General features: G+C 35.7%; 1 pseudogene; it reads left to right on the forward strand.

Annotated features, from left to right (window-relative positions):
- The first annotated feature begins 8,641 nt into the window (after positions 1 to 8,641).
- Positions 8,642 to 9,584, forward strand: LOC120859299 (annotated as a pseudogene).
- Positions 9,585 to 10,635: the final 1,051 nt, after the last annotated feature.

The raw sequence follows: 10,635 nt of genomic DNA on the forward strand, positions 1-10,635 counted from the left end.
ACCACTTTAATGGCAGAAAGCAAAGAGAAACTAAAGAGCTTCCTGATGAAGGTGAAAAAGGAGAGTGAAAAAGCTGGCTTAAAACTCAGTATTCAAAAAATGAAGATCATGGCATCTGGTCCCATCACTTCATGGCAAATAGATGGGAAAAAAGTGGAAACAGTGATAGATTTTATTTTCTTGGGCTCCAAAATCATTGCAATGATGACTGCAGCCATGAAATTAAAAGGTACTTGCTCCTTGGAAAAAAAGTTATGACAAACCTAGACAAGTATAATTTTTTTTTTTAACAAATTAGATTGCTTCTGAATGAGTCAGGATATGAGGAGCTAAGGTTCTAGAGAGAGTTAAATCTACCATGACATTCTATTCTGAACTGAAGGGAGGCCAAGTTTCTGAATTAAGGAAGTTAAATGATCTCAGCAGGTATAATTCATTTACCACATGAAGCACTTGCTAATTTTTAGGCTGCCCAGAGTAAGAGTGCTGGAAATTGAGCAAAAGGAGGTTAAATATGTTAGGTTAGGTTTTATCAGTCCCACAGTGGGTATGAGATAAAAATTGAAGTCCATTGACTCTTGAAAGGGAAATCTCCCTTGTACACACTCCAGGTTCTCAGTTTGGAACCTAGAGCGATAAATCTAAAATAGGAGATGAAACAGATTTTTGGCCAAGTTCTACAAAACCTGAAATCCATCTCTAACTTGTCTCAGTGACTCTTTGGATCAAAGCAATCTTTCTCAATCTAGGGTTGTATCAAAGGATAAAGGAAATTCTCTTTGTATAAATAAAACATCATCCAGAGATTATATGTTTTTTATGTATGATAACTGGGAAGATATAAGATCAAATGATGAAAACAGATGATTGAAAGTCTCTCAGGAGGATCAAAATATAGAAGTTACCAGACCTATTTGAAAATAACCAGTGTAAACATGTACCGTTACATACATTACAAGATGACGAGTTCACTAGAGCATTTGATGTTGTATCAAAACATCAAGTAGATATTATGGAGCTGAAAAATACAGCCAGAAGGAAGAACTAGAGATGGATTTACCACAACTTAGACAAAGTTGAAGAAAGGCTTAGCAAATTGAATGGTTAATCATTAGAAATATCCAAACTGATGTATGGAGACAAAAAGAATGGAAAATACAGAAAGGATTGTAAGAGCTTATATGGGTCATGTTGGAAAAGACTAGTATGTATAGCGGAACACTCAGGAGGAGAGGAAAAAGGGGAAATGGGGTAGAAAAGAAATTGGCTAATACTGAATGATTTTCTCAAACTTATGAAAGACACCAAGGCTTAAACTCAAGATCTATAATGTTAAGAAGGGTAAATAAAAAGAATGCCACTTTTAAGAATCTCTTTGTAAAATGTTAGAAAACCAATAATGAAAATAAATATAAAATTCAGTCAAAGTAAATAACAGACATTTTTCCTCAAAGAAGTAGAGCCCAAGAAAACCAGAAAACAATCTAGAGCCCAAATCTCACCTGGTGGCCATTTAAAAGTGGAATAAGAATGTTTTATCTTCTATTACTCTGATAAGTGAGATAATTGTAGAGATTGCTGAAAATGAATGGGTCACCTTACAAGCTCAGAGGCTATTTGGGATGGCATCTCTAAGTTCTGTTAATTGGAATGTTTGCTATATAGTTCAAGGGCCATCTGCAGAGGAATGGGATAGGCAAATGGTCTCCTCTAGTTCTGCTTGCACAGATATTTCTCAAGAATCAGACCTTTTACTTAGCCAAGTGACTTGAAATAACTACAAAAATTTTACCTTTTTTTTTTTGTTGTTGTGCCCTGAATTTCTTAATTGAACTTGGAGAATTACACCCAGGAGAAATGGAAACTTTCTTAACTAGAAAAAGTTAAAACAAAGGTTTTAGGTTTGAGAATAACAAAGTTAAATTGTTAAGGGAGTTGGAAGGTCCCTAAAAGCAGTAGGAGACTTTAGTAGTGAAGTTCTAGGGATTGCCCTTTGGAAGAGTTTTGGAGAAAATCATAGGGGGTGATTTGGGCAGAACAAATCTTCATATCATTATTTATCTTAAGAAATTATTAAGCAGTTTTTAATTAACATGAGCTATGTATGTTGACATAGTGAGTCAGGCAACATTTGGGTTGATTTTTCGCAAAACTAGGAACATGCGTGTCCTTTTCTATTATAATCTGAGTAAAAATACCTCTGCACAACTCACTTTAATAGAGTTTTCGTAGAATACTATCAAAATGCAAGTTTTAGAATCTTTTAGTCTTTTGAGCACTACACTAGACTCTCAAGAAAGACTTTGCTGAAGATCGCCTTTAAATATTGAAGCACACTTTAACCAAAAGTGAAGATGTGCATTCCGTGTGCTGAGGTAAATGGGAACAGACATCAGCCATCTCCTGTAATCTCAGATTTACAAAATTTATTAATAGGTCTTAGCTATGTCAGGAAACCAGAATAAAGATATTTACTTTAAAGAGAAACACTAGTTGATAGAAAAAATATTGAGATGAAAAATGAGTTTTGAAGGTGGGATAAAACTTTTGACTATGTGTTCCAGATTTTCTCATTTGCCTAGACAAGTCATTGAACTCCTTCAAGTAGAAGTCAAGTATTTTTTTTTGCATTTAAAATTTTTTATTGATGTATAGTTGATTTACAATATGTGTCAGTATCTAGTGTATGGCAAGGTGATTCAGTCAAATATATACACATATTCTTTTTTCATTATGGTTTATTATAGGATTTACATATATTATAGTTCCCTGAACTATCTGTCAATTTTATTTATTTATTTAAAAAATTTATTTTTACTTTATTTTGCTTTACAATCCTGTATTGGTTTTGCCATACATTGACATGAATTAGCCACGGGTGTACATGAGTTCCCAATCCTGAACCCCCCTCCCACCTCCCACCCTATATCATCTCTCTGGATCATCCCCGTGCACCAGCCCCAAGCATCCTGTATCCTGTATCGAACATAGACTGGTGATTCTTTTCTTACATGATAGTATACATATTTCAATGCCATTCTCCCAAATCATCCCACCCTCTCCCTCTTCCTCAGAGTCCAAAAGTACGTTCTAAACATCTGTGTCTCTTTTGCTGTCTCACATACAGGGTTATCATTACCATCTTTCTAAATTCCATATATATGTGTTAGCATACTGTATTGGTGTTTTTCTTTCTGGCTTACTTCACTCTGTATAATAGGCTCCAGTTTCATCCACCTCATTAGAACTGATTCAAATGTATTCTTTTTAATGGCTGAGTAATACTCCGTTGTGTATATGTACCACAGCTTTCTTATCCATTCGTCTGCTGATGGACATCTAAGTTGTTTCCATGTCCTGGCCATTATAAACATTGCTGCGATGAACATCAGGGTACACATGTCTCTTTCAATTCTGGTTTCCTCGGTGTGTATGCCCAGCAGTGGGATTGCTGGGTCATAAAGCAGTTCTATTTGTAGTTTTTTAAGGAATCTCCAAACTGTTCTCCATAGTGGCTGTACTAGTTTGCATTCCCACCAACAGTGTAAGAGGGTTCCCTTTTCTCCACACCCTCTCCAGCATTTATTGCTTGTAGACTTTTGGATTGCTGCCATTCTGACTGGTGTTAAATGGTACCTCATTGTGGTCTTGATTTGCATTTCTCTGATAATGAGTGATGTTGAGCATCTTTTCATGTGTTTGTTAGCCATCAGTATATCTTCTTTGGAGAAATGTCTATTTAGTTCTCTGGCCCATTTTTTGATTGGGTGATTTATTTTTCTGGAATTGAGCTGCAAGTGTTGCTTGTATATTTTTGAGATGAGTTGTTTGTCAGTTGCTTCATTTGCTATTATTTTCTCCCATTCCGAAGGCTGTCTTTTCACCTTGCTTATAGTTTCCTTTGTCATGCAGAAGCTTTTAATTTTAATTAGATCCCATTTGTTTATTTTTGCTTATTTCTGGGAGATGGATCATAGAGGATCCTGCTGTGATTTATGTCGGAGAGTGTTTTGCCTATATTCTCCTCTAGGAGTTTTATAGTTTTTGGTCTTATGTTTAGATCTTTAATCCATTTTGAGTTTATTTTTGTGTGTGGTGTTAGAAAGTGATCTAGTTTCATTCTTTTATAAGTGGTTGACCAGTTTTCCCAGCACCATTTGTTAAAGAGATTGTCTTTCATCCATTGTATATTCCTGCCTCCTTTGTCGAAGATAAGGTGTCCATAGGTGTGTGGATTTATCTCTGGGCTTTCTATTTTGTTCCATTGATCTATATTTCTGTCTTTGTGCCAGTACCATACTGTCTTGATGACTGTGGCTTTGTAGTAGAGCCTGAAGTCAGGCAGGTTGATTCCAGTTCCATTCTTCTTTCTCAACATTGCTTTGGCTATTTGAAGTTTTTTGTATTTCCATAGAAATTGTGAAATTAGTTGTTCTAGCTCTGTGAAAAATACCACTGGTAGCTTGATAGGTATTGCATTGAATCTATAGGTTGCTTTGTGTACTATACTCATTTTCACTATATTGATTCTTCTGATCCATGAACATGGTATATTTCTCCATCTACGAATGAAAATGAAAGCACAACAACCCAAAACCTGTGGGACACTATAAAAGCAGTGCTAAGAGGAAAGTTCATAGCAATACAGGCATACCTCAAGAAACAAGTAAAAAATCAAATAAATAACCTAACTCTCCACCTCAAGCAACTAGAAAAGGAAGAAATGGAGAACCCCAGAGTTAATAGAAGGAAATAAATCTTAAAAATTAGGGCAGAAATAAATGCAAAAGAAACAAAAGAGACCATAGCAAAAATCAACAAAGCCAAAAGCTGGTTCTTTGAAAGGATAAATAAAATTGACAAACCATTAGCCAGACTCATCAAGAAACAAAGAGAGAAAAATCAAATCAATAAAATTAGAAATGAAAATGGAGTGATCACAACAGACAACACAGAAATACAAAGGATCATAAGAGACTACTATCAGAAATTATATGCCAATAAAATGGACAACGTGGTAGAAATGGACAAATTCTTAGAAAAGCACAACTTTCCAAAACTGAACCAGGAAGGAATAGAAAATCTTAACAGACCCATCACAAGCATGGAAATTGAAACTGTAATCATAAATCTTCCAGCAAACAAAAGCCCAGATCCAGACAGCTTTACAGCTGAATTCTACCAAAAATTTAGAGAAGAGCTAACACCTATTCTACTCAAACTCTTCCAGAAAATTGCAGAGGAAGGTAAACTTCCAAAGTCATTCTATGAGGCCACCATCACCCTAATACCAAAACCTGACAAAGATGCCACTGAAAAAGAAAACTACAGGCCAATATCACTGATGAACATAGATGCAAAAATCCTTAACAAAATCCTAGCAATCAGAATCCAACAACACATTACAAAGATCATACACCATGACCAAGTGAGCTTTATCCCATGGATGCAAGGATTCTTCAATATCCGCAAATCAATCAATGTAATTCACCACATTAACAAATTGAAAAATAAAAGCCATATGATTATCTCAATAGATGCAGAGAAGGCCTTTGACAAAATTCAACATCCATTTATGATAAAAACTCTCCAGAAAGCAGGAATAGAAGGAACATACCTCAACATAATAAAAGGTATATATGACAAACCCACAGCAAACATTATTCTCAATGGTGAAAAATTGAAAGCATTTCCCCTACAGTCAGGAACAAGACAAGGGTGCCCACTTTCACTGCTACTATTCAACATAGTTCTGGAAGTTTTGGCCACAGCAATCAGAGCAGAAAAAGAAACAAAAGGAATCCAAATTGGAAAAGAAGAAGTAAAACTCTCACTGTTTGCAGATGACATGATCCTCTATGTAGAAAACCCTAAAGACTCCACCAGAAAATTACTAGAGCTAATCAATGAATATAGTAAAGTTGCAGGATATAAAATCAACACACAGAAATCCCTTGAATTCCTATACACTAATAATGAGAAAGTAGAAAAAGAAATTAAGGAAACAATTCCATTCACCATTGCAATGAAAAGAATAAAATACTTACGAATATATCTACCTAAAGAAACTAAAGACCTATATATAGAAAATTATAAAACACTGATGAAAGAAATCAAAGAAGACACTAATAGATGGAGAAATATATCTGTCAATTTTAAAATGAGAAGGTTGTGTTAGGAGTTTAGAGTCTATACTGGCTATGACATTTAGAAAGAAGGAGAGGGATTTGTTGAAAAAAGTTTAATTACCTTAGCATTGTAATCAGAAATCATTTTAGAGAAGGAGAAAGTATAAAGTGACTTGGAGTAGGTGAAACCCTGACAAAGATCTAAGATAAGAATGAGGGAATGAGTGGGACTCAATCTGGATGAGAAAAGGAGAAGACTTCATTGTTTTGTTTCTAAAAGTAGACAGAAGAGCAGGTGAAGGGAGAGGGAACACGAGGGCCCAGAGCCAGAAAAAGAAAACTGAGTGCTGGGTGGGGAAAACCCAACAGAGAAACCCTCAGTGGAGTGGAGGTATATGCTGACCAAAGTGGATATTATAGACCAGGCATATCTAACTTTTGCCTTTCTGGAAATAATTGGTAAAGTGTTTCATTTTCATACATGGGTTGGAGGTTGAAATTTTAATAAATTTTGAAAAATTTTCTATGTTTTAAAAATCTGAATCAGTGTGGGCCAGGACTATAGGAGCATAGAGGCAATTATGCTTCAGGAAAGCAGGGAGAACATGAAATCATAAACACTCTTGTGATTTTGTGAAACATTACAGTGATCATGGAAAAGGGTTATGGAGGGAGAATTTAAAGCAAGTTAATCTAGATCTTGCAAATCTGCACAAGATAGAAACTATTACCCTTCATTTGTGTCCAACTCTTTGTGACCCCATGGATCGTAGCCTGTGAGGCTCCTCTGTCGATGGAATTTTCTTGACAAGCATACTGGTGGGGGTTGCCATACACTCCTCCAGGCTTTCTTCTTGTCCCATGAATCAAACTTGTGTCTCTTACATCTCTTGCATCGCTTGCAGATTCTTTACTGCTGAGCCACCAGAGAGCCGGTAAAATCACGTTTCAAAGAGGTCAAGTGATTTGCTAAATTTTGCATGCCAGTAATAGCATGGATGGTTTCAGAGCCTAAAATCTCATACTCTGAGGACAGTGCTCTAATTCCTTACAGAAGATGACCTTTTGGAAAGTATTTCTTCCTTTTCTAAGAGCACAAGTGATCATTGTCTTTTTCACATCTCACTGTATATCAAGTACTTAAAACTGAGAGCTAATCATTTTGTTTCTTAATTCAACTGATTTCTTTAAGATCAGAGAAATGATCAGAGAAATTTGCAGATGTATATAACAAGTTCATAGGTCTTCAGACTTTTATGTTGCCACAGAGAACCAAAGTGAAAATGCATTTATCTTAACACATGTCAAAAACTTGCCATGTTCAAAGCAGCCATGTGTAATTAAAAATCTTAAACATGACTTATTACTTTGCTAGTATTGTGAGGAACAATCTCTTCACAAGCTCAGCGTCCACTGCAGCGGCAATAGGGATATGCATATCTGGCTATAGTCAGTGTGATATACTTGAACAACATAACTGTGTACAAATAATGAAGCTGTACTTATGATTTATGGCATACAGTTTTGATAACTAATTGAAATATTCAAGAAAGTTAAGATTAGAACTGGGAAGGAAAGTTACTTCAGATAGATAATTGCATATTAAAATATATAAAAAATAAATTTGCATGCTAAGAATGTGGACCCACAGAGTGGTTGTTTTAGACCAGTGGGTAGAAGTAGAATGTTGGAAGATGAGATCAGAGAAGTAGGCAATGATGAGAATGTGAGGCTTGTGTAATTTGTGACTGAATTTGTTTGAACTCTATTTTGAAAGACAGTGGTTTTCAAACATACTTCCATATGTGATCAGTTGTGAGATATATTGTAAATAATTTGCTTTACATTATGAATTACTTAACTTTGTAATAAAGGATGGGTTCAAGATTATTCCATAGTCAAAAATGCCTTCTTGAAGACAGATATCACATAGTGTTAGAGTGAGTGGACTCTTGCTGATCTCCTGTTTATATTCCTTAGTGTGTGGCATTTCCATCTGTTATTTTTTTTCTCCACATAATGTGAAATTTTTTGGAGTGCAACCAAAACCTTTCCTGTTTCAACTTTTACAACAACAAAAAAATGTTTCTTTGCCCAGAAACTTCTTCTGATCTTTAACTTGACTGAGGCCAGTTCATATGTTGATTAAAACAAATCTCAAAATATCTTACTAAGCAATACCCCTGACATAGGTTAGCATTTGTCTCTGTGTTTGCCTAGTGTCTTGGAGCATATGTATATCATGTTATTGTAACTTATAATTTACTTGAGTGTGTCTTTTATTTGATTTTGATTTGCCTGAGAGAAGAACTTGTATAACCTCACTCTAGATTCTCAGTGCGTTAGAGTGTATTCAGTAAATGTTGGATGAATGAGTGACTGTTGCTAGTAACATTGGAAGGCAATGCTCCCTTTAAAGTTCCTCTAACAAAAACTCCTTGAAAGTTGGTAGAGTGTAAATTTTAAACATAGGCCATGTATACTTTTATTCACTATTACAGATGAAGAATAAAATGGACAAGACAAATGCAACAGTCATTTCTAATTTTATTTTTCTGAGATTTACTCACTATCCCAAAGTTGAAATCACCGTATTTGTGCTGTGCTTGCTGATGTACTTGATTACCTTACTGGGTAATATTATTCTGATCTCGGTTAGTGTCCTGGATTCTCATCTACACACACCCATGTACTTCTTCTTCAGCAACCTGTCATGTCTGGACATCTGACATTCTTCTGCCCTGACTCCAGTGCTGGCAAATTTTATTTCGGAGAAAAACACCATCTCATTCTCAGGGTGTGCTGCTCAGATGTACTTCTCTCTGGCCATGGGCTCCACTGAGTGTGATGGCGTATGACCGATATGTAGCCATCTGCAACCCCCTGAGATATTCCATCATCATGAACAAGAAGATTTGTGTTCAGATTGCAGCTGGATCATGGGTGACAGGATCCTGCACTGCCCTGGTGGAAATTGTGTCTGTGTTGCAGCTGTCACTGTGTGGAAGTAGTGTCATCAATCATTTCACTTGTGAGATTCTGGCCGTCCTGAAACTGGCTTGTGTAGACACTTCCAAGGTGCAGTTAATCATGCTGGTGATCAGTGTACTTCTTCTTCCTATGCCAATGCTCCTCCTTTGTATTTCTTATGCATTCATCCTCTCTAGCATCCTAAAAATCAGCTCATTGGATGGTTGGAGCAAGGCTTTTTCAACATGTGCAGCCCACCTGAGTGTAGTGGTTTTATTCTATGGGACAGCCCTCTCCATGTACCTGAAGCCATCAACTATGGATTCACAGGAAATAGATAAATTTATAGCCTTGGTGTATGCTGGCTTAACCCCCATGTTGAATCCTATCATTTACATTTTACAGAACAGAGAAGTGAAAGTGGCTGTGAAAAAATTGCTGGTTAGGAACTCTGTTTGTGCTCTTTCAGTCTCTAGTAGCAAATAATATCTGTAAATGTTAAGGGATATTTAGTGCTTTCTATATATATCAGGAGATAATTGGGGTAGACACTCATTTTTAAATGTGACGTGCAATTTTCTAAGTCTCTTCTTTGACTAAGCACTGAAAGTCTAAGTAATATCAATGTATCATACATAAGTTGATCTGATCTTAAACAAATAGTCTCATGATGACAAATTTTAATTTTTATTTGGGGTTATAGGGTTAAAATAATTATTTTAGTTGGTTTAATGATATTTTTATTTCTTTCTAAATTTTTAAAAATTGAAATATATTGATTAATATTGTTTCAAGTCTATAACAAAATAATTCAGTTGTGTGTGTGTGTACTCTTTTTCAGATTCTTTTCCAAAGTAGGTTATGATAAGATATTGAATATTTTTCCCTATGTTTATAGTCGGTCCTGGTTATTTATCTGTTTTGTATGTAGTATTAGGTAATTGGGTATCTATTAGCCTCAGGCTTCTCTGGTGGCTCAGTGGTGAAGAATTTGCCTGACAATGCAAGAGGCACAGGTTCTATCACTGGGTCGAGGAGATTCCCTAGAAAAGGAAAAGGCAACTCACTCCAGTCGTATTGCCAGGGAAATCCTACAGACAGAGGAGCCTGGTGGGCTATATAGTCTATGGGGTTGCAAAAGAGTCAGACACAACTTAGTAACTAAACAACAACAGCAATCAGTCTCAAATTCTCAATTTATCCATCATCCTCCTTTCAGTTTTGGTAATGATAAGCTTGTTTTCTGTATCTGTGAGTCTATTTTGTAAATAAATTCATTTTTATCCTTTTTTGTAGACTCCACAAATTGATGGTATCATCTATTTGTCTTTCTCTAATTTACTTCACTTAGTATAATTTTTTCTAGGTCCAGCCATGTTGCTGCAAATGACATTGTTTTATCCTTTTTAGAGTGGAGTAACATTACCCTATATATGTATTCCCCATCATCTTTATTCATTCATCTGTCTGTGGACACTTAGGTTGCTTCCATGTCTTGCCTATTGCAAATATTGCTGTTATGAACATTGGGGTGCAT

Source organism: Oryx dammah, unplaced genomic scaffold, assembly GCF_014754425.2.
Source record: "Oryx dammah isolate SB20612 unplaced genomic scaffold, SCBI_Odam_1.1 HiC_scaffold_487, whole genome shotgun sequence".
NCBI classification, from domain to species: Eukaryota; Metazoa; Chordata; class Mammalia; order Artiodactyla; family Bovidae; genus Oryx; species Oryx dammah.